Source organism: Dermacentor variabilis, unplaced genomic scaffold, assembly GCF_050947875.1.
Source record: "Dermacentor variabilis isolate Ectoservices unplaced genomic scaffold, ASM5094787v1 scaffold_13, whole genome shotgun sequence".
Taxonomy (NCBI): Eukaryota; Metazoa; Arthropoda; class Arachnida; order Ixodida; family Ixodidae; genus Dermacentor; species Dermacentor variabilis.
The window spans coordinates 38,188,571-38,213,549 of record NW_027460291.1 but is presented as its reverse complement, the minus strand read 5'-3'; the positions used below and the strand labels follow the sequence as shown (position 1 = coordinate 38,213,549).

The window sequence follows — 24,979 nt, the reverse complement described above, 5'->3', positions numbered from 1 at the left end:
CCGCGATACGCCACAGTTTAACATTAATAGAAGCGTGCGTAGCCTACAGCAAATGGTGGAGCGAATATTTTTAAAAGAAGTTTCCTTACGTCGGATACCTTAGACGGCGGTTCGTGGGAACCCAGCCATCGCTTAGCGCCTCATGATTTTGTTACTCGTTCCGCCGAAATAGCTCAGTTGGGAGAGCGTTAGACTGAAGATCGAAAGGTCCCGGGTTGGATGCTGGGTTTCGGCATATTCATAGTGCGTTTCTTTAGGCGTTGTGCATAACAATACAGATAGCAATTCAGACAGCATTGTGAGCTTTTCTGATACTTCCGCGATACGCCAGTGTTTAACATTAATAGAAGCGTGCGTAGCCTACAGCAAATGGTGGAGCGAGTATTTTTAAAAGAAGTTTCCTTACGTCGGATACCTTAGACGGCGGTTCGTGGGAACCCAGCCATCGCTTAGCGCCTCGTGATTTTGTAGCTTGTTCCGCCGAAATAGCTCAGTTGGGAGAGCGTTAGACTGAAGATCTAAAGGTCCCTGGTTTGATCCCGGGTTTCGGCATATTCATATAGCGAATTTTTTAGCCCTTGTGCATAACAATACAAATAGCAATTCAGACAGCATTGTCAGCTTTTCTGTTACTTCCGCGATACGCCACTGTTTAACATTAATAGAAGCGTGCGTAGCCTACAGCAAATTGTGGAGCGAATATTTTCAAAAGAAGTTTCCTTACGTCGGATACCCTAGACGGCGGTTCGTGGGAACCCACCCATCGCTTAGCGCCTCATGATTTTGTTACTCGTTCCGCCGAAATAGCTCAGTTGGGAGAGCGTTAGACTGAAGATCTAAAGGTCCCTGGTTCGATCCCGGGTTTCGGCATATTCATATAGCGAATTTTTTAGCCCTTGTGCATAACAATAAAATAGCAATTCAGACACCATTGTCAGCTTTTCTGTTACTTCCGCGATACGCCACTGTTTAACATTTATAGAAGCGTTCGTAGCCTACAGCAAATGGTGGAGTGAATATTTTTAAAAGAAGTTTCCTTACGTCGGATACCTTAGACGGCGGTTCGTGGGAACCCAGCCATCGCTTAGCGCCTCATGATTTTGTTACTCGTTCCGCCGAAATAGCTCAGTTGGGAGAGCGTTAGACTGAAGATCGAAAGGTCCCGGGTTGGATGCTGGGTTTCGGCATATTCATAGTGCGTTACTTTAGGCGTTGTGCATAACAATACAGATAGCAATTCAGACAGCATTGTGAGCTTTTCTGATACTTCCGCGATACGCCACTGTTTAACATTAATAGAAGCGTGCGTAGCCTACAGCAAATGGTGGAGCGAATATTTTTAAAAGAAGTTTCCTTACGTCGGATACCCTAGACGGCGGTTCGTGGGAACCCACCCATCGCGTTGCGCCTCATGAATGTGTTACTCGTTCCGCCGAAATAGCTCAGTTGGGAGAGCGTTAGACTGAAGATCTAAAGGTCCCTGGTTCGATCCCGGGTTTCGGCATATTCATATAGCGAATTTTTTAGCCCTTGTGCATAACAATAAAATAGCAATTCAGACACCATTGTCAGCTTTTCTGTTAGTTCCGCGATACGCCACTGTTTAACATTTATAGAAGCGTTCGTTGCCTACAGCAAATGGTGGTGCGAATATTTTTAAAAGAAGTTTCCTTACGTCGGATACCTTAGACGGCGGTTCGTGGGAACCCAGCCATCGCTTAGCGCCTCATGATTTTGTTACTCGTTCCGCCGAAATAGCTCAGTTGGGAGAGCGTTAGACTGAAGATCTAAAGGTCCCTGGTTCGATCCCGGGTTTCGGCATATTCATATAGCGAATTTTTTAGCCCTTGTGCATAACAATGAAATAGCAATTCAGACACCATTGTCAGCTTTTCTGTTACTTCCGCGATACGCCACTGTTTAACATTTATAGAAGCGTTCGTAGCCTACAGCAAATGGTGAAGCGAATATTTTTAAAAGAAGTTTCCTTACGTCGGATACCTTTGATGGCGGTTCGTGGGAACCCAGCCATCGCTTAGCGCCTCATGATTTTGTTACTCGTTCCGCCGAAATAGCTCAGTTGGGAGAGCGTTAGACTGAAGATCTAAAGGTCCCGGGTTGGATGCTGGGTTTCGGCATATTCATAGTGCGTTTCTTTAGGCGTTGTGCATAACAATACAGATAGCAATTCAGACACCATTGTCAGCTTTTCTGTTACTTCCGCGATACGCCACTGTTTAACATTAATAGAAGCGTGCGGAGCCTACAGCAAATGGTGGAGCGAATATTTTTAAAAGAAGTTTCCTTACGTCGGATGCCTTAGACGGCGGTTCGTGGGAACCCAGCTATCGCTTATCGCCTCATGATGTTGTTACTCGTTCCATCGAAATAGCTCAGTTGGGAGAGCGTTAGACTGAAGATCTAAAGGTCCCGGGTTGGATCCTGGGTTTCGGCATACTCATAGTGCGTTTCTTTAGGCGTTGTGCATAACAATACAGATAGCAATTCACACAGCATTTTGAGCTTTTCTGTTACTTCCGCGATACGCCACTGTTTAACATTAATTGAAGCGTGCGTAGCCTACAGTATATGGTGGAGCGAATATTTGTAAAAGAAGTTTCCTTACGTCGGATACCTTAGACGGCGGTTCGTGGGAACCCAGCCATCGCTTAGCGCCTCATGATTTTGTTAATCGTTCCGCCGAAATAGCTCAGTTGGGAGAGCGTTAGACTGAAGATCTAAAGGTCCCGGGTTGGATGCTGGGTTTCGGCATATTCATAGTGCGTTTCTTTAGGCGTTGTGCATAACAATACAGATAGCAATTCAGACACCATTGTCAGCTTTTTTGTTACTTCCGCGATACGCCACAGTTTAACATTAATAGAAGCGTTCGTAGCCTACAGCAAATGGTGGAGCGAATATTTTTAAAAGAAGTTTCCTTACGTCGGATACCTTAGATGGCGGTTCGCGGGAACCCAGCCATCGCTTAGCGCCTCATGATTTTGTTACTCGTTCCGCCGAAATAGCTCAGTTGGGAGAGCGTTAGACTGAAGATCTAAAGGTCCCGGGTTGGATCCTAGGTTTCGGCATATTCATAGTGCGTTTCTTTAGGCGTTGTGCGTAACAATACAGATAGCAATTCAGACAGCATTGTGAGCTTTTCTGTTGCTTCCGCGATACGCCAATGTTTAACATTATTAGAAGCGTGCGTAGCCTACAGCAAATGGTTGAGCGAATATTAAAAAATAAAGTTTCCTTACGTCGGATACCTTAGACGGCGGTTCGTGGGAACCCAGCCATCGCTTAGCGCCTCGTGATTTTGTTACTCGTTCCGCCGAAATAGCTCAGTTGGGAGAGCGTTAGACTGAAGATCGAAAGGTCCCGGGTTGGATGCTGGGTTTCGGCATATTCATAGTGCGTTTCTTTAGGCGTTGTGCATAACAATACAGATAGCAATTCAGACAGCATTGTGAGCTTTTCTGATACTTCCGCGATACGCCACTGTTTAACATTAATAGAAGCGTGCGTAGCCTACAGCAAATGGTGGAGCGAATATTTTTAAAAGAAGTTTCCTTACGTCGGATGCCTTAGACGGCGGTTCGTGGGAACCCAGCCATCGCTTAGCGCCTCGTGATTTTGTTACTCGTTCCGCCGAAATAGCTCAGTTGGGAGAGCGTTAGACTGAAGATCGAAAGGTCCCTGGTTCGATCCCGGGTTTCGGCATATTCATATAGCGAATTTTTTAGCTCTTGTGCATAACAATACAAATAGCAATTCAGACAGCATTGTCAGCTTTTCTGTTACTTCCGCGATACGCCACTGTTTAACATTAATAGAAGCGTGCGTAGCCTACAGCAAATTGTGGAGCGAATATTTTTAAAAGAAGTTTCCTTACGTCGGATACCCCAGACGGCGGTTCGTGGGAACCCACCCATCGCGTAGTGCCTCATGAATTTGTTACTCGTTCCGCCGAAATAGCTCAGTTGGGAGAGCGTTAGACTGAAGATCTGAAGGTCATTCTGCATCCGGCAGCCGAGCTGTTCGGATCGTAGGGTCATGGCCTCTTCCGGGGCAGCGACAGCGACCACTTTTGGTCGCGGAAACAGGATCACCGACGACGATAAGGATTATCCGTTTATTTTGCCTCAGCTGCCGAAAGGACGAGTTGCCTTTAACACCGTGTTTTTACACGGTGATGTACGCGCCAGACCTTACAAGGTCGAAGATTTTAGAGACGCCCTTCTGCCGACGGGACTGCTGCCGGACGTGGTATGCATAGGGGCGTACCAGATAAACCACGTCTGGGCGGTGACCCTGTCTGACGCCACTGCGACGAAGCGGCTCATGGCCCTTAAGGAACTGCAAGTGAAGGGAAGACGGTGTGTCATCGTGGACCCGCAAGACCAGCAGGTGAAGCTTAGGCTTCACTGGCTGCTCTATGGCGTTGCAGACGAGGACATACGGACGGCGTTCATGGCTTTTGGCAAGGTGGAGGAGGTAAGCCGGGAAAGGTGGCGCGTCCATGGCCTGGGCGACAAGACGTCGACAACCAGGACTGTGCTTCTAAAGCTGAAAAGCGGCGTGAAAATGGAAGACCTTCCTCATCAGGTCCGCGTCGGCGGAGAGCTGGCATTGGTGGTCGTCCCTGGTCGACCCATGCAGTGCCGGCGCTGCCAAGGCACGGGGCACGTCCGCCGGGAGTGTAAAGTTCCGCGCTGTTCTCGCTGCAGACGGTTCGGTCATGTTGACGCCGACTGCGTCAAATCCTACGCCGCCGTGACAAGCCCAGCAGTGAACGACGTGGCCGCAGAGCACGTCATGGACGTGGTCGAGACGGAGGACGCCGCTACAGGCATCGGAGACCTGGTACCGACAGCGGCAGTCGGCGAGACGTCGACCGTCGGCGCAGAAGGCACGGTTGCTCAAGGTACTGAGAAGCGGAGTGGGAAGGCGCAGGGCGCGACTGCTGTGGGCCCCGCGACGGGAACCATTAGTGAAGACCCGCCCGACAACGGTATGACGGCAATGCAGCAGGACGAGGCTGTGAAAGATGGCGACCGGACTGAGACTCTTGGCGGCCCGGTCAAACGCCCCCACGACCAGACCAAGGACCAAGGCGAGGGTGCGACCAGCACCACCGAGGGACCACCGACAAAGACGCCCCAGGGGAGGCGGGTGGGCTTCAAACCAAAGCCGAATGTGCCGCCTGAAAGAAAGCCTGTGATCAAAGTGTCGACGACAAACAATGCCGGGAAGCCGGATGGCCCCGGAGGCGGCTAGCCAAGGGCTGGTCGTGAAGGGTAAGCACCATGCTCCGGGCCTACTTTTCTCGCTAGATGAAGATGGATGAAATACCGTCACTTAGTATTGCCACACTAAATGTGCGAGGGTTGGCGGCTAGTCGTAGGCAATGTCAGGTCCTACGGTTGGTAACGGACCATGACATAGACGTACTAGCCGTCCAGGAAACCAAGGTTGACGGAGAGGAGGAGACCGGGAGCATGGTGCGACGATTCACGACTAGGTACTTTGTGGTGGTGAGTCATGCGGTAGGCACCTCCGGGGGGTGCATTCTTTTTGTGAAGAAGCTGCCGGGTTTACATATCCAAAGTGTGTGGTCCTGTCTGGATGGAAGGATTGTTTTATGTGACTTTACGATCTCTGACTTTGAGTTTCGCGTCATATGCGTTTATGCGCCGAATTCTGTAGACGAGCGTGTCCTCTTTTTATCGAACCTCTCACAATATGTTTGCTGTAATAAGCGCGTTGTGTTATTAGGGGACTTCAATTGTGTGTTGAGTGCTAGAGACCGAGCCAACAATGCCGGCGTGCGTGATAGAAGTAGTGACGTTTTGTCAAAATTAATTAATGAAAATGAACTTGATGATGTTTTTCAATGTCTGGAAGGGGAGCGTCAAGTGACATTTACGCGTTTTCAAGGCAGTAGTCATGCGCGACTGGATCGCATGTACATTTCGTTGGACACGATTCCAAGATGCCACGGTTATTGCGTTGTACCCGTGTCATTTTCGGATCACTGCCTGGTAAAATGTAACATAGGTATAAGGAAAAGGGAACATGCATTTAATTGGCATCTATGGAAACTCAATGACTTGTTATTAAATGATGCATCTTTTGTAAAGGCAGTGCGGGATGCGGTTAATGAAATACGCGAAGATGCGGCTGATACAATAGCAGAAAAGTGGGAATGTGTTAAACAAAAAGTTAAAATGAAAGCCTTAGAAAGGTCAAGCTGCCTCAAATTTGAGAGGGAATATAAAGAAAAGGGTTTGCGAACACTACTTCAGCAGCTGATAACGCTTGAGTGCAGAGAGCCTGGTCTGTACAAAGACGATGTGCGGAGCGTCAAGGAAAAGCTTGAACAGTTCGACAAAGAACGTTATCAAGGTGCCATCGTGCGAGCAAGAGCAGATGCACTGGCGGCAGGGGAGACGCCCACTAAAAGGGCGCTTGGTTTAGAGAAGGCACACGGAAGACGAAACCATGTCGATCAACATTTAATGAATGGAGCTGTTGTTGACGACAACGAGAGCATAGCACACGCCTTCTTCCAATACTATCAGTCGCTCTTTGCATTTCAGGAAGCGAATTTAGAGGGTTTCAAAGCGGACTTTCTGTACCGCATGCCGCGTTTGAGTGATGAAGCTAAGGAGCGATTAGAAGGGAAAATAACGGAGAGGGAAGTCGAAAAGGCAATCGACGATTTAAACTTGGGCAAGTCACCGGGACCAGATGGACTCAGCGCCGCCTTATATAAGACATTGAAAAGAGAACTGGCCCCTTTATTAGCAGAAGTATTTAATGAAGCGTACGAGCAGAAATCATTGCCACCTTCTTTTGGGAAAGCGCACACCATTCTAATTCCGAAGAACGATAAATTAGATAAACTGAGATTCGTATCATCCTATAGGCCCATATCACTAACAAATGTGGATTACAAGATATTTATGAAGATTTTAGCGACCAGACTTCAAAGTGTCATAAAGGAAATCGTCACAGACCATCAAACTTGTGGAATCAAAGGGCGAACAATTTTTTCTAACATCCATAAGATGCGGTGTGTGCTCGAGTGCTGTGACGTCACCGGTGGCGGCGTTGCAGTTCTTCAGCTTGATCTTGAGAAAGCGTTCGATTGCGTCGCTCACGTTATTTTGTTCTCCATATTGGATCATGTTAATGTCGGTACCATCATCACTGAGGGTGTGGCCTTGGCGTACCAGAACTGCACTACAAGGTTAATTGTTAATAAGTCGCTGGGGGCCCCCATTAACATCATGCGTTCAGTGCGCCAAGGCTGTCCCCTCAGTCCTCTGTTATTTGCTATATACATAGAAGCAATGTGTGTGGCCATTACCGCAAATAACAATATACGTGGTTTTAGATCGGCAGAATCCGAAGTGAAGCTGCTAGCGTATGCTGATGACGTTGCAGTGTGTTGCACAGACGAACCAAGTGTGACTGAAACAATTGCTGTAGTAAAACATTTCTGTGACGTCACGGGCAGCAGAGTCAATTGGGGCAAATCCCTCGGGCTGTGGCACGGGGAGTGGTCTTCGGCACCGGAATACTTCGCCAATGTCAACTGGGTGAAAACTCCGACGAAGTATCTGGGTGTTCCCCTCGACAGGTACAAGAGCAACGATGAGTACTGGAGGAACCGAACTAATGAAACGAAAGAAAAAGTGGACAGATGGACAAGCACTAACCAGTCTATTTTTTCAAGGGCGACAATTTGTAATATGTTTTTTATAGCGAAGTTATATTATGTTATGCAAGTGTTGCATTGTTCCAGGGCAAATGTGCAAAGGCTGCACGGAGTGTTCGCGGTCTTCATCTGGGGATCAGCATGGGAGAGAGCTAGCCGAACCAATTTGTTTAGAAGAGTGAAGGACGGGGGTGTTGGCTTGGCACATCTTTTTGTTCGACAACTTGTCAACCGCTTTTTGTTTTTTCGAGATGTGCGCGATCCTTTTCTGCGCACCGTATGTCAACTCAGGTTGAGCGACGCATTGCCAGCGTATGTTGTTAGTACGGCAAGCATGACCGGAAAACTTCGGGGTTATCTTAAGGAAGTGGTCGACAGTGTGCGCTTCCTTTCAGTTCGTTTTTCAAAAGATTATCTATGTCAAGTGAAAAGGAAAACACTGTATAATGATGTGTGCGACATTGCGTTCCCAGTGCCCTTATACAGAGCCATATACAGTGGAGGGCCAGGACAAGACGTCCTTAAACGGGTGAAACGCATGCAGGTGCCACCAGGCGTTAGAACCTTCTTTTTTAAGCTCCACACTGGAACACTTTCCGTGAAGACATTTATGGACGAGCGAGGCTGTCTTGTGCCGTGGGGTTCACACTGCTTGATCTGCAAGAAGCCCGAAACCATCGATCACGTGTTCTTGCACTGCTGGGCGGCTGTGTTCTTCTGGGACGTCTTGAAGCGAACACTGAAGAAAGAATTACCTGTAGACCCCCAAGGGATCCGGTATCTGCCAATTAAGGATGAAGAGGGAGTTCCATACGACTTTATTATGTTGAATGCACTCCACTGTATATGGCGGGCTCGCATGGCAGGGTACCATTGCGATGCCGACGCCCGCCCGGTTCACATATATTTTAGAGAATGTATGTCGCGGTTCGTTGATGTACAGAAATTGCAAGAATGTGCACCGGATTGGCTGTTGAGGCTAGAAGCTCTGACAGCCATAAAGGAATTTTAATTTGACGACGCCGGTCCCATACGGACAGTCGGCATTATTTTAATTTTTTTTTCTTTTTTTTCTTCCCCGCAAGCTTGTATTCCTGACATGTGTGTAGTATTTGTATATTCAGTGTTATGTCGAAAACCGGCATTAAATAAAAAAAAAACTGAAGATCTAAAGGTCCCTGGTTCGATCCCGGGTTTCGGCGTATTCATATAGCGAATTTTTTAGCCCTTGTGCATAACAATAAAATAGCAATTCAGACACCATTGTCAGCTTTTCTGTTAGTTCCGCGATACGCCACTGTTTAACATTTATAGAAGCGTTCGTTGCCTACAGCAAATGGTGGTGCGAATATTTTTAAAAGAAGTTTCCTTACGTCGGATACCTTAGATGGCGGTTCGTGGGAACCCAGCCATCGCTTAGCGCCTCATGATTTTGTTACTCGTTCCGCCGAAATAGCTCAGTTGGGAGAGCGTTAGACTGAAGATCTAAAGGTCCCTGGTTCGATCCCGGGTTTCGGCATATTCATATAGCGAATTTTTTAGCCCTTGTGCATAACAATGAAATAGCAATTCAGACACCATTGTCAGCTTTTCTGTTACTTCCGCGATACGCCACTGTTTAACATTTATAGAAGCGTTCGTAGCCTACAGCAAATGGTGAAGCGAATATTTTTAATAGAAGTTTCCTTACGTCGGATACCTTTGATGGCGGTTCGTGGGAACCCAGCCATCGCTTAGCGCCTCATGATTTTGTTACTCGTTCCGCCGAAATAGCTCAGTTGGGAGAGCGTTAGACTGAAGATCTAAAGGTCCCGGGTTGGATGCTGGGTTTCGGCATATTCATAGTGCGTTTCTTTAGGCGTTGTGCATAACAATACAGATAGCAATTCAGACACCATTGTCAGCTTTTCTGTTACTTCCGCGATACGCCACTGTTTAACATTAATAGAAGCGTGCGGAGCCTACAGCAAATGGTGGAGCGAATATTTTTAAAAGAAGTTTCCTTACGTCCGATGCCTTAGACGGCGGTTCGTGGGAACCCAGCTATCGCTTATCGCCTCATGATGTTGTTACTCGTTCCATCGAAATAGCTCAGTTGGGAGAGCGTTAGACTGAAGATCTAAAGGTCCCGGCTTGGATCCTGGGTTTCGGCATACTCATAGTGCGTTTCTTTAGGCGTTGTGCATAACAATACAGATAGCAATTCACACAGCATTTTGAGCTTTTCTGTTACTTCCGCGATACGCCACTGTTTAACATTAATTGAAGCGTGCGTAGCCTACAGTATATGGTGGAGCGAATATTTGTAAAAGAAGTTTCCTTACGTCGGATACCTTAGACGGCGGTTCGTGGGAACCCAGCCATCGCTTAGCGCCTCATGATTTTGTTAATCGTTCCGCCGAAATAGCTCAGTTGGGAGAGCGTTAGATGAAGATCTAAAGGTCCCGGGTTGGATGCAGGGTTTCGGCATATTCATAGTGCGTTTCTTTAGGCGTTGTGCATAACAATACAGATAGCAATTCAGACACCATTGTCAGCTTTTCTGTTACTTCCGCGATACGCCACAGTTTAACATTAATAGAAGCGTGCGTAGCCTACAGCAAATGGTGGAGCGAATATTTTTAAAAGAAGTTTCCTTACGTCGGATACCTTAGACGGCGGTTCGTGGGAACCCAGCCATCGCTTAGCGCCTCGTGATTTTGTAGCTTGTTCCGCCGAAATAGCTCAGTTGCGAGAGCGTTAGACTGAAGATCTAAAGGTCCCTGGTTCGATCCCGGGTTTCGGCATATTCATATAGCGAATTTTTTAGCCCTTGTGCATAACAATAAAATAGCAGTTCAGACACCATTGTCAGCTTTTCTGTTACTTCCGCGATACGCCACTGTTTAACATTAATAGAAGCCTGCGCAGCCTACAGCAAATGGTGGAGCGAATATTTTTAAAAGAAGTTTCCTTACGTCGGATACCTTAGACGGCGGTTCGTGGGAACCCAGCCATCGCTTAGCGCCTCGTGATTTTGTTACTCGTTCCGCCGAAATAGCTCAGTTGGGAGTGCGTTAGACTGAAGATCTAAAGGTCCCGGGTTGGATGCTGGGTTTCGGCATATTCATAGTGCGTTTCTTTAGGCGTTGTGCATAACAATAGTGATAGCAATTCAGACACCATTGTCAGCTTTTCTGTTACTTCCGCGATACGCCACAGTTTAACATTAATAGAAGCGTGCGTAGCCTACAGCAAATGGTGGAGCGAATATTTTTAAAAGAAGTTTCCTTACGTCGGATACCTTAGACGGCGGTTCGTGGGAACCCAGCCATCGCTTAGCGCCTCGTGATTTTGTAGCTCGTTCCGACGAAATAGCTCAGTTGGGAGAGCGTTAGACTGAAGATCTAAAGGTCCCGGGTTGGATGCTGGGTTTCGGCATATTCATAGTGCGTTTCTTTAAGCGTTGTGCATAACAATACAGATAGCAATTCAGACAGCATTGTGAGCTTTTCTGATACATCCGCGATAGGCCACTGTTTAACATTATTAGAAGCCTGCGCAGCCTACAGGAAATGGTGGAGCGAATATTTTTATAAGAAGTTTCCTTACTTCGGATACCTTAGACGGCGGTTCGTGGGAACCCAGCCGTCGCGTAGCGCCTCATGATTTTTGTACTCGTTCCGCCGAAATAGCTCAGTTGGGAGAGCGTTAGACTGAAGATCTAAAGGTCCCTGGTTGGATGCTGGGTTTCGGCATATTCATAGTGCGTTTCTTTAGGCGTTGTGCATAACAATACAGATAGCAATTCAGACACCATTGTCAGCTTTTCTGTTACTTCCGCGATACGCCACTGTTTAACATTAATAGAAGCGTGCGGAGCCTACAGCAAATGGTGGAGCGAATATTTGTAAAAGAAGTTTCCTTACGTCGGATACCTTAGACGGCGGTTCGTGGGAACCCAGCCATCGCTTAGCGCCTCATGATTTTGTTACTCGTTCCGCCGAAATAGCTCAGTTGGGAGAGCGTTAGACTGAAGATCGAAAGGTCCCGGGTTGGATGCTGGGTTTCGGCATATTCATAGTGCGTTTCTTTAGGCGTTGTGCATAACAATACAGATAGCAATTCAGACAGCATTGTGAGCTTTTCTGATACTTCCGCGATACGCCACTGTTTAACATTAATAGAAGCGTGCGTAGCCTACAGCAAATGGTGGAGCGAATATTTGTAAAAGAAGTTTCCTTACGTCGGATACCTTAGACGGCGGTTCGTGGGAACCCAGCCTTCGCTTAGCGCCTCATGATTTTGTTACTCGTTCCGCCGAAATAGCTCAGTTGGGAGAGCGTTAGACTGAAGATCTAAAGGTCCCGGGTTGGATCCTGGGTTTCGGCATACTCATAGTGCGTTTCTTTAGGCGTTGTGCATAACAATACAGATAGCAATTCACACAGCATTTTGAGCTTTTCTGTTACTTCCGCGATACGCCACTGTTTAACATTAATTGAAGCGTGCGTAGCCTACAGTATATGGTGGAGCGAATATTTGTAAAAGAAGTTTCCTTACGTCGGATACCTTAGACGGCGGTTCGTGGGAAACCAGCCATCGCTTAGCGCCTCATGATTTTGTTACTCGTTCCGCCGAAATAGCTCAGTTGGGAGAGCGTTAGACTGAAGATCGAAAGGTCCCGGGTTGGATGCTGGGTTTCGGCATATTCATAGTGCGTTTCTTTAGGCGTTGTGCATAACAATACAGATAGCAATTCAGACAGCATTGTGAGCTTTTGTGATACTTCCGCGATACGCCACAGTTTAACATTAATAGAAGCGTGCGTAGCCTACAGCAAATGCTGGAGCAAATATTTTTATAAGAAGTTTCCTTACGTCGGATACCTTAGACGGCGGTTCGTGGGAACCCAGCCTTCGCTTAGCGCCTCATGATTTTGTTACTCGTTCCGCCGAAATAGCTCAGTTGGGAGAGCGTTAGACTGAAGATCGAAAGGTCCCGGGTTGGATGCTGGGTTTCGGCATATTCATAGTGCGTTTCTTTAGGCGTTGTGCATAACAATACAGATAGCAATTCAGACAGCATTGTGAGCTTTTCTGATACTTCCGCGATACGCCACTGTTTAACATTAATAGAAGCGTGCGTAGCCTACAGCAAATGGTGGAGCGAATATTTTTAAAAGAAGTTTCCTTACGTCGGATACCTTAGACGGCGGTTCGTGGGAACCCAGCCATCGCTTAGCGCATCGTGATTTTGTAGGTTGTTCCGCCGAAATAGCTCAGTTGCGAGAGCGTTAGACTGAAGATCTAAAGGTCCCTGGTTCGATCCCGGGTTTCGGCATATGCATATAGCGAATTTTTTAGCCCTTGTGCATAACAATAAAATAACAGTTCAGACACCATTGTCAGCTTTTCTGTTACTTCCGCGATACGCCACTGTTTAACATTAATAGAAGCCTGCGCAGCCTACAGCAAATGGTGGAGCGAATATTTTTAAAAGAAGTTTCCTTACGTCGGATACATTAGACGGCGGTTCGTGGGAACCCAGCCGTCGCTTAGCGCCTCATGATTTTGTTACTCGTTCCGCCGAAATAGCTCAGTTGGGAGTGCGTTAGACTGAAGATCTAAAGGTCCCGGGTTGGATGCTGGGTTTCGGCATATTCATAGTGCGTTTCTTTAGGCGTTGTGCATAACAATAGTGATAGCAATTCAGACACCATTGTCAGCTTTTCTGTTACTTCCGCGATACGCCACAGTTTAACATTAATAGAAGCGTGCGTAGCCTACAGCAAATGGTGGAGCGAATATTTTTAAAAGAAGTTTCCTTACGTCGGATACCTTAGACGGCGGTTCGTGGGAACCCAGCCATCGCTTAGCGCCTCGTGATTTTGTAGCTCGTTCCGACGAAATAGCTCAGTTGGGAGAGCGTTAGACTGAAGATCTAAAGGTCCCGGTTTGGATGCTGGGTTTCGGCATATTCATAGTGCGTTTCTTTAAGCCTTGTGCATAACAATACAGATAGCAATTCAGACAGCATTGTGAGCTTTTCTGTTACTTCCGCGATACGCCACTGTTTAACATTAATTGAAGCGTGCGTAGCCTACAGTATATGGTGGAGCGAATATTTGTAAAAGAAGTTTCCTTACGTCGGATACCTTAGACGGCGGTTCGTGGGAACCCAGCCATCGCTTAGCGCCTCATGATTTTGTTACTCGTTCCGCCGAAATAGCTCAGTTGGGAGAGCGTTAGACTGAAGATCGAAAGGTCCCGGGTTGGATGCTGGGTTTCGGCATATTCATAGTGCGTTTCTTTAGGCGTTGTGCATAACAATACAGATAGCAATTCAGACAGCATTGTGAGCTTTTCTGATACTTCCGCGATACGCCACTGTTTAACATTAATAGAAGCGTGCGTAGCCTACAGCAAATGGTGGAGCGAATATTTGTAAAAGAAGTTTCGTTACGTCGGATACCTTAGACGGCGGTTCGTGGGAACCCAGCCTTCGCTTAGCGCCTCATGATTTTGTTACTCGTTCCGCCGAAATAGCTCAGTTGGGAGAGCGTTAGACTGAAGATCTAAAGGTCCCGGGTTGGATCCTGGGTTTCGGCATACTCATAGTGCGTTTCTTTAGGCGTTGTGCATAACAATACAGATAGCAATTCACACAGCATTTTGAGCTTTTCTGTTACTTCCGCGATACGCCACTGTTTAACATTAATTGAAGCGTGCGTAGCCTACAGTATATGGTGGAGCGAATATTTGTAAAAGAAGTTTCCTTACGTCGGATACCTTAGACGGCGGTTCGTGGGAACCCAGCCATCGCTTTGCGCCTCATGATTTTGTTACTCGTTCCGCCGAAATAGCTCAGTTGGGAGAGCGTTAGACTGAAGATCGAAAGGTCCCGGGTTGGATGCTGGGTTTCGGCATATTCATAGTGCGTTTCTTTAGGCGTTGTGCATAACAATACAGATAGCAATTCAGACAGCATTGTGAGCTTTTCTGATACTTCCGCGATACGCCACTGTTTAACATTAATAGAAGCGTGCGTAGCCTACAGCAAATGGTGGAGCGAATATTTGTAAAAGAAGTTTCCTTACGTCGGATACCTTAGACGGCGGTTCGTGGGAACCCAGCCTTCGCTTAGCGCCTCATGATTTTGTTACTCGTTCCGCCGAAATAGCTCAGTTGGGAGAGCGTTAGACTGAAGATCTAAAGGTCCCGGGTTGGATCCTGGGTTTCGGCATACTCATAGTGCGTTTCTTTAGGCGTTGTGCATAACAATACAGATAGCAATTCACACAGCATTTTGAGCTTTTCTGTTACTTCCGCGATACGCCACTGTTTAACATTAATTGAAGCGTGCGTAGCCTACAGTATATGGTGGAGCGAATATTTGTAAAAGAAGTTTCCTTACGTCGGATACCTTAGACGGCGGTTCGTGGGAACCCAGCCATCGCTTAGCGCCTCATGATTTTGTTACTCGTTCCGCCGAAATAGCTCAGTTGGGAGAGCGTTAGACTGAAGATCGAAAGGTCCCGGGTTGGATGCTGGGTTTCGGCATATTCATAGTGCGTTTCTTTAGGCGTTGTGCATAACAATACAGATAGCAATTCAGACAGCATTGTGAGCTTTTCTGATACTTCCGCGATACGCCACAGTTTAACATTAATAGAAGCGTGCGTAGCCTACAGCAAATGCTGGAGCAAATATTTTTATAAGAAGTTTCCTTACGTCGGATACCTTAGACGGCGGTTCGTGGGAACCCAGCCTTCGCTTAGCGCCTCATGATTTTGTTACTCGTTCCGCCGAAATAGCTCAGTTGGGAGAGCGTTAGACTGAAGATCTAAAGGTCCCGGGTTGGATCCTGGGTTTCGGCATACTCATAGTGCGTTTCTTTAGGCGTTGTGCATAACAATACAGATAGCAATTCACACAGCATTTTGAGCTTTTCTGTTACTTCCGCGATACGCCACTGTTTAACATTAATTGAAGCGTGCGTAGCCTACAGTATATGGTGGAGCGAATATTTGTAAAAGAAGTTTCCTTACGTCGGATACCTTAGACGGCGGTTCGTGGGAACCCAGCCATCGCTTAGCGCCTCATGATTTTGTTACTCGTTCCGCCGAAATAGCTCAGTTGGGAGAGCGTTAGACTGAAGATCGAAAGGTCCCGGGTTGGATGCTGGGTTTCGGCATATTCATAGTGCGTTTCTTTAGGCGTTGTGCATAACAATACAGATAGCAATTCAGACAGCATTGTGAGCTTTTCTGATACTTCCGCTATACGCCACTGTTTAACATTAATAGAAGCGTGCGTAGCCTACAGCAAATGGTGGAGCGAATATTTTTAAAAGAAGTTTCCTTACGTCGGATACCTTAGACGGCGGTTCGTGGGAACCCAGCCATCGCTTAGCGCATCGTGATTTTGTAGGTTGTTCCGCCGAAATAGCTCAGTTGCGAGAGCGTTAGACTGAAGATCTAAAGGTCCCTGGTTCGATCCCGGGTTTCGGCATATGCATATAGCGAATTTTTTAGCCCTTGTGCATAACAATAAAATAACAGTTCAGACACCATTGTCAGCTTTTCTGTTACTTCCGCGATACGCCACTGTTTAACATTAATAGAAGCCTGCGCAGCCTACAGCAAATGGTGGAGCGAATATTTTTAAAAGAAGTTTCCTTACGTCGGATACATTAGACGGCGGTTCGTGGGAACCCAGCCATCGCTTAGCGCCTCATGATTTTGTTACTCGTTCCGCCGAAATAGCTCAGTTGGGAGTTCGTTAGACTGAAGATCTAAAGGTCCCGGGTTGGATGCTGGGTTTCGGCATATTCATAGTGCGTTTCTTTAGGCGTTGTGCATAACAATAGTGATAGCAATTCAGACACCATTGTCAGCTTTTCTGTTACTTCCGCGATACGCCACAGTTTAACATTAATAGAAGCGTGCGTAGCCTACAGCAAATGGTGGAGCGAATATTTTTAAAAGAAGTTTCCTTACGTCGGATACCTTAGACGGCGGTTCGTGGGAACCCAGCCATCGCTTAGCGCCTCGTGATTTTGTAGCTCGTTCCGACGAAATAGCTCAGTTGGGAGAGCGTTAGACAGAAGATCTAAAGGTCCCGGTTTGGATGCTGGGTTTCGGCATATTCATAGTGCGTTTCTTTAAGCGTTGTGCATAACAATACAGATAGCAATTCAGACAGCATTGTGAGCTTTTCTGATACATCCGCGATGGGCCACTGTTTAACATTATTAGAAGCCTGCGCAGCCTACAGCAAATGGTGGAGCGAATATTTTTAAAAGAAGTTTCCTTACGTCGGATGCCTTAGACGGCGGTTCGTGGGAACCCAGCTATCGCTTATCGCCTCATGATGTTGTTACTCGTTCCATCGAAATAGCTCAGTTGGGAGAGCGTTAGACTGAAGATCTAAAGGTCCCGGGTTGGATCCTGGGTTTCGGCATACTCATAGTGCGTTTCTTTAGGCGTTGTGCATAACAATACAGATAGCAATTCACACAGCATTTTGAGCTTTTCAGTTACTTCCGCGATACGCCACTGTTTAACATTAATTGAAGCGTGCGTAGCCTACAGTATATGGTGGAGCGAATATTTGTAAAAGAAGTTTCCTTACGTCGGATACCTTAGACGGCGGTTCGTGGGAACCCAGCCATCGCTTAGCGCCTCATGATTTTGTTACTCGTTCCGCCGAAATAGCTCAGTTGGGAGAGCGTTAGACTGAAGATCTAAAGGTCCCGGGTTGGATGCTGGGTTTCGGCATATTCATAGTGCGTTTCTTTAGGCGTTGTGCATAACAATACAGATAGCAATTCAGACACCATTGTCAGCTTTTCTGTTACTTCCGCGATACGCCACAGTTTAACATTAATAGAAGCGTGCGTAGCCCACAGCAAATGGTGGAGCGAATATTTTTAAAAGAAGTTTCCTTACGTCGGATACCTTAGACGGCGGTTCGTGGGAACCCAGCCATCGCTTAGCGCCTCATGATTTTGTTACTCGTTCCGCCGAAATAGCTCAGTTGGGAGAGTGTTAGACTGAAGATCGAAAGGTCCCGGGTTGGATGCTGGGTTTCGGCATATTCATAGTGCGTTTCTTTAGGCGTTGTGCATAACAATACAGATAGCAATGCAGACAGCATTGTGAGCTTTTCTGATACTTCCGCGATACGCCACAGTTTAACATTAATAGAAGCGTGCGTAGCCTACAGCAAATGCTGGAGCAAATATTTTTAAAAGAAGTTTCCTTACGTCGGATACCTTAGACGGCGGTTCGTGGGAACCCAGCCATCGCTTAGCGCCTCGTGATTTTGTTACTAGTTCCGCCGAAATAGCTCAGTTGGGAGAGCGTTAGACTGAAGATCGAAAGGTCCCGGGTTGGATGCTGGGTTTCGGCATATTCATAGTGCGTTTCTTTAGGCGTTGTGCATAACAATACAGATAGCAATTCAGACAGCATTGTGAGCTTTTCTGATACTTCCGCGATACGCCACTGTTTAACATTATTAGAAGCCTGCGCAGCCTACAGCAAATGGTGGAGCGAATATTTTTATAAGAAGTTTCCTTATATCGGATACCTTAGACGGCGGTTCGTGGGAACCCAGCCGTCGCGTAGCGCCTCATGATTTTTCTACTCGTTCCGCCGAAATAGCTCAGTTGGGAGAGCGTTAGACTGAAGATCTAAAGGTCCCTGGTTCGATCCCGGGTTTCGGCATATTCATATAGCGAATTTTTTAGCCCTTGAGCATAACAATAAAATAGCAATTCAGACACCATTGTCAGCTTTTCTGTTAGTTCCGCGATACGCCACTGTTTAACATTTATAGAAGCGTTCGTAGCCTACAGCAAATGGTGGTGCGAATATTTTTAAAAGAAGTTTCCTTACGTCGAATACCTTAGATGGCGGTTCGTGGGAACCCAGCCATCGCTTAGCGCCTCATGATTTTGTTACTCGTTCCGCCGAAATAGCTCAGTTGGGAGAGCGTTAGACTGAAGATCGAAAGGTCCCGGGTTGGATGCTGGGTTTCGGCATATTCATAGTGCGTTTCTTTAGGCGTTGTGCATAACAATACAGATAGCAATTCAGACAGCATTGTGAGCTTTTCTGATACTTCCGCGATACGCCACAGTTTAACATTAATAGAAGCGTGGGTAGCCTACAGCAAATGCTGGAGCAAATATTTTTAAAAGAAGTTTCCTTACGTCGGATACCTTAGACGGCGGTTCGTGGGAACCCAGCCATCGCTTAGCGCCTCGTGATTTTGTTACTCATTCCGCCGAAATAGCTCAGTTGGGAGAGCGTTAGACTGAAGATCGAAAGGTCCCGGGTTGGATGCTGGGTTTCGGCATATTCATAGTGCGTTTCTTTAGGCGTTGTGCATAACAATAGTGATAGCAATTCAGACACCATTGTCAGCTTTTCTGATACATCCACGATAGGCCACTGTTTAACATTATTAGAAGCCTGCGCAGTTTACAGCAAATGGTGGAGCGAATATTTTTATAAGAAGTTTCGTTACATCGGATACCTTAGACGGCGGTTCGTGGGAACCCAGCCGTCGCGTAGCGCCTCATGATTTTTGTACTCGTTCCGCCGAAATAGCTCAGTTGGGAGAGCGTTAGACTGAAGATCTAAAGGTCCCTGGTTCGATCCCGGGTTTCGGCATATTCATATAGCGAATTTTTTAGCCCTTCAGCATAACAATAAAATAGCAATTCAGACACCATTGTCAGCTTTTCTGTTAGTTCCGCGATACGCCACTGTTTAACATTTATAGAAGCGTTCGTAGCCTACAGCAAATGGTGGTGCGAATATTTTTAAAAGAAGTTTCCTTACGTCGGATACCTTAGATGGCGGTTCGTGGGAACCCAGCCATCGCTTAGCGCCTCATGATTTTGTTACTCGTTCCGCCGAAATAGCTCAGTTGGGAGAGCGTTAGACTGAAGATCTAAAGGTCCCTGGTTCGATCCCGCGTTTCGGCATATTCATATAGCGAATTTTTTAGCCCTTGTGCATAACAATGAAATAGCAATTCAGACACCACTGTCAGCTTTTCTGTTACTTCCGCGATACGCCACTGTTTAACATTTATAGAAGCGTTCGTAGCCTACAGCAAATGGTGAAGCGAATATTTTTAAAAGAAGTTTCCTTACGTCGGATACCTTTGATGGCGGTTCGTGGGAACCCAGCTATCGCTTATCGCCTCATGATGTTGTTACTCGTTCCATCGAAATAGCTCAGTTGGGAGAGCGTTAGACTGAAGATCTAAAGGTCCCGGGTTGGATCCTGGGTTTCGGCATACTCATAGTGCGTTTCTTTAGGCGTTGTGCATAACAATACAGATAGCAATTCACACAGCATTTTGAGCTTTTCTGTTACTTCCGCGATACGCCACTGTTTAACATTAATTGAAGCGTGCGTAGCCTACAGTATATGGTGGAGCGAATATTTGTAAAAGAAGTTTCCTTACGTCGGATACATTAGACGGCGGTTCGAGGGAACCCAGCCATCGCTTGGCGCCTCATGATTTTGTTACTCGTTCCGCCGAAATAGCTCAGTTGCGAGAGCGTTAGACCGAAGATCTAGAGGTCCCTGGTTCGATCCCGGGTTTCGGCATATTCATATAGCGAATTTTTTAGCCCTTGTGCATAACAATAAAATAGCAGTTCAGACACCATTGTCAGCTTTTCTGTTACTTCCGCGATACGCCACTGTTTAACATTAATAGAAGCCTGCGCAACCTACAGCAAATGGTGGAGCGAATATTTTTAAAAGAAGTTTCCTTACGTCGGATACATTAGACGGCGGTTCGTGGGAACCCAGCCATCGCTTAGCGCCTCGTGATTTTGTAGCTCGTTCCGCCGAAATAGCTCAGTTGGGAGTGCGTTAGACTGAAGATCTAAAGGTCCCGGGTTGGATGCTGGGTTTCGGCATATTCATAGTGCGTTTCTTTAGGCGTTGTGCATAACAATAGTGATAGCAATTCAGACACCATTGTCAGCTTTTCTGTTACTTCCGCGATACGCCACAGTTTAACATTAATAGAAGCGTGCGTAGCCTACAGCAAATGGTGGAGCGAATATTTTTAAAAGAAGTTTCCTTACGTCGGATACCTTAGACGGCGGTTCGTGGGAACCCAGCCATCGCTTAGCGCCTCGTGATTTTGTAGCTCGTTCCGACGAAATAGCTCAGTTGGGAGAGCGTTAGACTGAAGATCTAAAGGTCCCGGGTTGGATGCTGGGTTTCGGCATATTCATAGTGCGTTTCTTTAAGCGTTGTGCATAACAATACAGATAGTAATTCAGACAGCATTGTGAGCTTTTCTGATACATCCGCGATAGGCCACTGTTTAACATTTATAGAAGCGTTCGTAGCCTACAGCAAATGGTGGTGCGAATATTTTTAAAAGAAGTTTCCTTACGTCGGATACCTTAGATGGCGGTTCGTGGGAACCCAGCCATCGCTTAGCGCCTCATGATTTTGTTACTCGTTCCGCCGAAATAGCTCAGTTGGGAGAGCGTTAGACTGAAGATCTAAAGGTCCCTGGTTCGATCACGGGTTTCGGCATATTCATATAGCGAATTTTTTAGCCCTTGTGCATAACAATGAAATAGCAATTCAGACACCGTTGTCAGCTTTTCTGTTACTTCCGCGATACGCCACTGTTTAACATTTATAGAAGCGTTCGTAGCCTACAGCAAATGGTGAAGCGAATATTTTTAAAAGAAGTTTCCTTACGTCGGATACCTTTGATGGCGGTTCGTGGGAACCCAGCTATCGCTTATCGCCTCATGATGTTGTTACTCGTTCCATCGAAATAGCTCAGTTGGGAGAGCGTTAGACTGAAGATCTAAAGGTCCCGGGTTGGATCCTGGGTTTCGGCATACTCATAGTGCGTTTCTTTAGGCGTTGTGCATAACAATACAGATAGCAATTCACACAGCATTTTGAGCTTTTCTGTTACTTCCGCGATACGCCACTGTTTAACATTAATTGAAGCGTGCGTAGCCTACAGTATATGGTGGAGCGAATATTTGTAAAAGAAGTTTCCTTACGTCGGATACCTTAGACGGCGGTTCGTGGGAACCCAGCCATCGCTTGGCGCCTCATGATTTTGTTACTCGTTCCGCCGAAATAGCTCAGTTGCGAGAGCGTTAGACCGAAGATCTAGAGGTCCCTGGTTCGATCCCGGGTTTCGGCATATTCATATAGCGAATTTTTTAGCCCTTGTGCATAACAATAAAATAGCAGTTCAGACACCATTGTCAGCTTTTCTGTTACTTCCGCGATACGCCACTGTTTAACATTAATAGAAGCCTGCGCAGCCTACAGTATATGGTGGAGCGAATATTTGTAAAAGAAGTTTCCTTACGTCGGATACCTTAGACGGCGGTTCGTGGGAACCCAGCCATCGCTTGGCGCCTCATGATTTTGTTACTCGTTCCGCCGAAATAGCTCAGTTGCGAGAGCGTTAGACCGAAGATCTAGAGGTCCCTGGTTCGATCCCGGGTTTCGGCATATTCATATAGCGAATTTTTTAGCCCTTGTGCATAACAATAAAATAGCAGTTCAGACACCATTGTCAGCTTTTCTGTTACTTCCGCGATACGCCACTGTTTAACATTAATAGAAGCGTTCGTAGCCTACAGCAAATGGTGAAGCGAATATTTTTAAAAGAAGTTTCCTTACGTCGGATACCTTTGATGGCGGTTCGTGGGAACCCAGCTATCGCTTATCGCCTCATGATGTTGTTACTCGTTCCATCGAAATAGCTCAGTTGGGAGAACGTTAGACTGAAGATCTAAAGGTCCCGGGTTGGATCCTGGGTTTCGGCATACTCATAGTGCGTTTCTTTAGGCGTTGTGCATAACAATACAGATAGCAATTCACACAGCATTTTGAGCTTTTCTGTTACTTCCGCGATACGCCACTGTTTAACATTAATTGAAGCGTGCGTAGCCTACAGTATATGGTGGAGCGAATATTTGTAAAAGAAGTTTCCTTACGTCGGATACCTTAGACGGCGGTTCGTGGGAACCCAGCCATCGCTTAGCGCCTCATGATTTTGTTACTCGTTCCGCCGAAATAGCTCAGTTGGGAGAGCGTTAGACTGAAGTTCGAAAGGTCCCGGGTTTGATGCTGGGTTTCGGTCTATTCATAGTGCGTTTCTTTAGGCGTTGTGCATAACAATACAGATAGCAATTCAGACAGCATTGTGAGCTTTTCTGATACTTCCGCGATACGCCACAGTTTAACATTAATAGAAGCGTGCGTAGCCTACAGCGAATGCTGGAGCAAATATTTTTAAAAGAAGTTTCCTTACGTCGGATACCTTAGACGGCGGTTCGTGGGAACCCAGCCATCGCTTAGCGCCTCATGATTTTGTTACTCGTTCCGCCGAAATAGCTCAGTTGGGAGAGCGTTACACTGAAGATCGAAAGGTCCCGGGTTGGATGCTGGGTTTCGGCATATTCATAGTGCGTTTCTTTAGGCGTTGTGCATAACAATACAGATAGCAATTCAGACAGCATTGTGAGCTTTTCTGATACTTCCGCGATACGCCACTGTTTAACATTAATAGAAGCGTGCGTAGCCTACAGCAAATGGTGGAGCGAATATTTTTAAAAGAAGTTTCCTTACGTCGGATACCTTAGACGGCGGTTCGTGGGAACCCAGCCATCGCTTAGCGCCTCGTGATTTTGTTACTCGTTCCATCGAAATAGCTCAGTTGGGAGAGCGTTAGACTGAAGATCGAAAGGTCCCGGGTTGGATGCTGGGTTTCGGCATATTCATAGTGCGTTTCTTTAGGCGTTGTGCATAACAATAGTGATAGCAATTCAGACACCATTGTCAGCTTTTCTGTTACTTCCGCGATAAGCCACAGTTTAACATTAATAGAAGCGTGCGTAGCCTACAGCAAATGGTGGAGCGAATATTTTTAAAAGAAGTTTCCTTACGTCGGATACCTTAGACGGCGGTTCGTGGGAACCCAGCCATCGCTTAGCGCCTCGTGATTTCGTAGCTCGTTCCGACGAAATAGCTCAGTTGGGAGAGCGTTAGACTGAAGATCTAAAGGTCCTGGGTTGGATGCTGGGTTTCGGCATATTCATAGTGCGTTTCTTTAGGCGTTGTGCATAACAATACAGATAGCAATTCAGACAGCATTGTGAGCTTTTCTGATACTTCCACGATACGCCACTGTTTAACATTAATAGAAGCGTGCGTAGCCTACAGCAAATGGTGGAGCGAATATTTTTAAAAGAAGTTTCCTTACGTCGGATACCTTAGACGGCGGTTCGTGGGAACCCAGCCATCGCTTAGCGCCTCGTGATTTTGTAGCTCGTTCCGACGAAATAGCTCAGTTGGGAGAGCGTTAGACTGAAGATCTAAAGGTCCTGGGTTGGATGCTGGGTTTCGGCATATTCATAGTGCGTTTCTTTAGGCGTTGTGCATAACAATACAGATAGCAATTCAGACAGCATTGTGAGCTTTTCTGATACTTCCGCGATACGCCACTGTTTAACAATAATAGAAGCGTGCGTAGCCTACAGCAAATGGTGGAGCGAATATTTTTAAAAGAAGTTTCCTTACGTCGGATACCTTAGACGGCGGTTCGTGGAAACCCAGCCATCGCTTAGCGCCTCGTGATTTTGTAGCTCGTTCCGACGAAATAGCTCAGTTGGGAGAGCGTTCGACTGAAGATCTAAAGGTCCCTGGTTCGATCCCGGGTTTCGGCATATTCATATAGCGAAATTTTTAGCTCTTGTGCATAACAATACAAATAGCAATTCAGACAGCATTGTCAGCTTTTCTGTTACTTCCCCGATACGCCACTGTTTAACATTAATAGAAGCGTGCGTAGCCTACAGCAAATTGTGGAGCGAATATTTTTAAAAGAAGTTTCCTTACGTCGGATACCCTAGACGGCGGTTCGTGGGAACCCACCCATCGCTTAGCGCCTCATGAATTTGTTACTCGTTCCGCCGAAACAGCTCAGTTGGGAGAGCGTTAGACTGAAGATCTAAAGGTCCCTGGTTCGATCCCGGGTTTCGGCATATTCATATAGCGAATTTTTTAGCCCTTGTGCATAACAATAAAATAGCAATTCAGACACCATTGTCAGCTTTTCTGTTAGTTCCGCGATACGCCACTGTTTAACATTTATGGAAGCGTTCGTAGCCTACAGCAAATGGTGGTGCGAATATTTTTAAAAGAAGTTTCCTTACGTCGGATACCTTAGACGGCGGTTCGTGGAA

At 46.5% G+C, this 24,979-nt stretch overlaps 24 non-coding genes across 24 annotated transcripts; all 24 read left to right on the top strand.

Annotated features, from left to right (window-relative positions):
• Nucleotides 1-479: 479 nt before the first annotated feature.
• On the top strand, nt 480-552 carry TRNAF-GAA (transfer RNA phenylalanine (anticodon GAA)). Its single transcript has one exon. It is a non-coding gene; the product is annotated as a tRNA-Phe (tRNA).
• Nucleotides 553-797: 245 nt separating this feature from the next.
• Nucleotides 798-870, top strand: TRNAF-GAA (transfer RNA phenylalanine (anticodon GAA)). The gene has a single exon. It is a non-coding gene; the product is annotated as a tRNA-Phe (tRNA).
• Nucleotides 871-1,431: 561 nt separating this feature from the next.
• On the top strand, nt 1,432-1,504 carry TRNAF-GAA (transfer RNA phenylalanine (anticodon GAA)). The gene has a single exon. It is a non-coding gene; the product is annotated as a tRNA-Phe (tRNA).
• Nucleotides 1,505-1,748: 244 nt separating this feature from the next.
• TRNAF-GAA (transfer RNA phenylalanine (anticodon GAA)) lies at nt 1,749-1,821 on the top strand. Its single transcript has one exon. It is a non-coding gene; the product is annotated as a tRNA-Phe (tRNA).
• Nucleotides 1,822-3,016: 1,195 nt separating this feature from the next.
• On the top strand, nt 3,017-3,089 carry TRNAF-GAA (transfer RNA phenylalanine (anticodon GAA)). Its single transcript has one exon. It is a non-coding gene; the product is annotated as a tRNA-Phe (tRNA).
• A 561-nt stretch (nt 3,090-3,650) lies between these two features.
• On the top strand, nt 3,651-3,723 carry TRNAF-GAA (transfer RNA phenylalanine (anticodon GAA)). Its single transcript has one exon. It is a non-coding gene; the product is annotated as a tRNA-Phe (tRNA).
• A 5,449-nt stretch (nt 3,724-9,172) lies between these two features.
• On the top strand, nt 9,173-9,245 carry TRNAF-GAA (transfer RNA phenylalanine (anticodon GAA)). Its single transcript has one exon. It is a non-coding gene; the product is annotated as a tRNA-Phe (tRNA).
• A 1,194-nt stretch (nt 9,246-10,439) lies between these two features.
• Nucleotides 10,440-10,512, top strand: TRNAF-GAA (transfer RNA phenylalanine (anticodon GAA)). Its single transcript has one exon. It is a non-coding gene; the product is annotated as a tRNA-Phe (tRNA).
• An 878-nt stretch (nt 10,513-11,390) lies between these two features.
• TRNAF-GAA (transfer RNA phenylalanine (anticodon GAA)) lies at nt 11,391-11,463 on the top strand. Its single transcript has one exon. It is a non-coding gene; the product is annotated as a tRNA-Phe (tRNA).
• Nucleotides 11,464-12,024: 561 nt separating this feature from the next.
• On the top strand, nt 12,025-12,097 carry TRNAF-GAA (transfer RNA phenylalanine (anticodon GAA)). The gene has a single exon. It is a non-coding gene; the product is annotated as a tRNA-Phe (tRNA).
• Nucleotides 12,098-12,975: 878 nt separating this feature from the next.
• TRNAF-GAA (transfer RNA phenylalanine (anticodon GAA)) lies at nt 12,976-13,048 on the top strand. The gene has a single exon. It is a non-coding gene; the product is annotated as a tRNA-Phe (tRNA).
• Nucleotides 13,049-14,243: 1,195 nt separating this feature from the next.
• On the top strand, nt 14,244-14,316 carry TRNAF-GAA (transfer RNA phenylalanine (anticodon GAA)). Its single transcript has one exon. It is a non-coding gene; the product is annotated as a tRNA-Phe (tRNA).
• Nucleotides 14,317-14,877: 561 nt separating this feature from the next.
• On the top strand, nt 14,878-14,950 carry TRNAF-GAA (transfer RNA phenylalanine (anticodon GAA)). Its single transcript has one exon. It is a non-coding gene; the product is annotated as a tRNA-Phe (tRNA).
• A 561-nt stretch (nt 14,951-15,511) lies between these two features.
• Nucleotides 15,512-15,584, top strand: TRNAF-GAA (transfer RNA phenylalanine (anticodon GAA)). The gene has a single exon. It is a non-coding gene; the product is annotated as a tRNA-Phe (tRNA).
• A 561-nt stretch (nt 15,585-16,145) lies between these two features.
• On the top strand, nt 16,146-16,218 carry TRNAF-GAA (transfer RNA phenylalanine (anticodon GAA)). Its single transcript has one exon. It is a non-coding gene; the product is annotated as a tRNA-Phe (tRNA).
• A 2,146-nt stretch (nt 16,219-18,364) lies between these two features.
• On the top strand, nt 18,365-18,437 carry TRNAF-GAA (transfer RNA phenylalanine (anticodon GAA)). The gene has a single exon. It is a non-coding gene; the product is annotated as a tRNA-Phe (tRNA).
• Nucleotides 18,438-19,315: 878 nt separating this feature from the next.
• Nucleotides 19,316-19,388, top strand: TRNAF-GAA (transfer RNA phenylalanine (anticodon GAA)). The gene has a single exon. It is a non-coding gene; the product is annotated as a tRNA-Phe (tRNA).
• Nucleotides 19,389-19,632: 244 nt separating this feature from the next.
• On the top strand, nt 19,633-19,705 carry TRNAF-GAA (transfer RNA phenylalanine (anticodon GAA)). Its single transcript has one exon. It is a non-coding gene; the product is annotated as a tRNA-Phe (tRNA).
• A 561-nt stretch (nt 19,706-20,266) lies between these two features.
• On the top strand, nt 20,267-20,339 carry TRNAF-GAA (transfer RNA phenylalanine (anticodon GAA)). Its single transcript has one exon. It is a non-coding gene; the product is annotated as a tRNA-Phe (tRNA).
• Nucleotides 20,340-21,217: 878 nt separating this feature from the next.
• TRNAF-GAA (transfer RNA phenylalanine (anticodon GAA)) lies at nt 21,218-21,290 on the top strand. The gene has a single exon. It is a non-coding gene; the product is annotated as a tRNA-Phe (tRNA).
• A 561-nt stretch (nt 21,291-21,851) lies between these two features.
• Nucleotides 21,852-21,924, top strand: TRNAF-GAA (transfer RNA phenylalanine (anticodon GAA)). The gene has a single exon. It is a non-coding gene; the product is annotated as a tRNA-Phe (tRNA).
• A 244-nt stretch (nt 21,925-22,168) lies between these two features.
• Nucleotides 22,169-22,241, top strand: TRNAF-GAA (transfer RNA phenylalanine (anticodon GAA)). Its single transcript has one exon. It is a non-coding gene; the product is annotated as a tRNA-Phe (tRNA).
• Nucleotides 22,242-24,387: 2,146 nt separating this feature from the next.
• Nucleotides 24,388-24,460, top strand: TRNAF-GAA (transfer RNA phenylalanine (anticodon GAA)). Its single transcript has one exon. It is a non-coding gene; the product is annotated as a tRNA-Phe (tRNA).
• A 245-nt stretch (nt 24,461-24,705) lies between these two features.
• TRNAF-GAA (transfer RNA phenylalanine (anticodon GAA)) lies at nt 24,706-24,778 on the top strand. Its single transcript has one exon. It is a non-coding gene; the product is annotated as a tRNA-Phe (tRNA).
• Nucleotides 24,779-24,979: the final 201 nt, after the last annotated feature.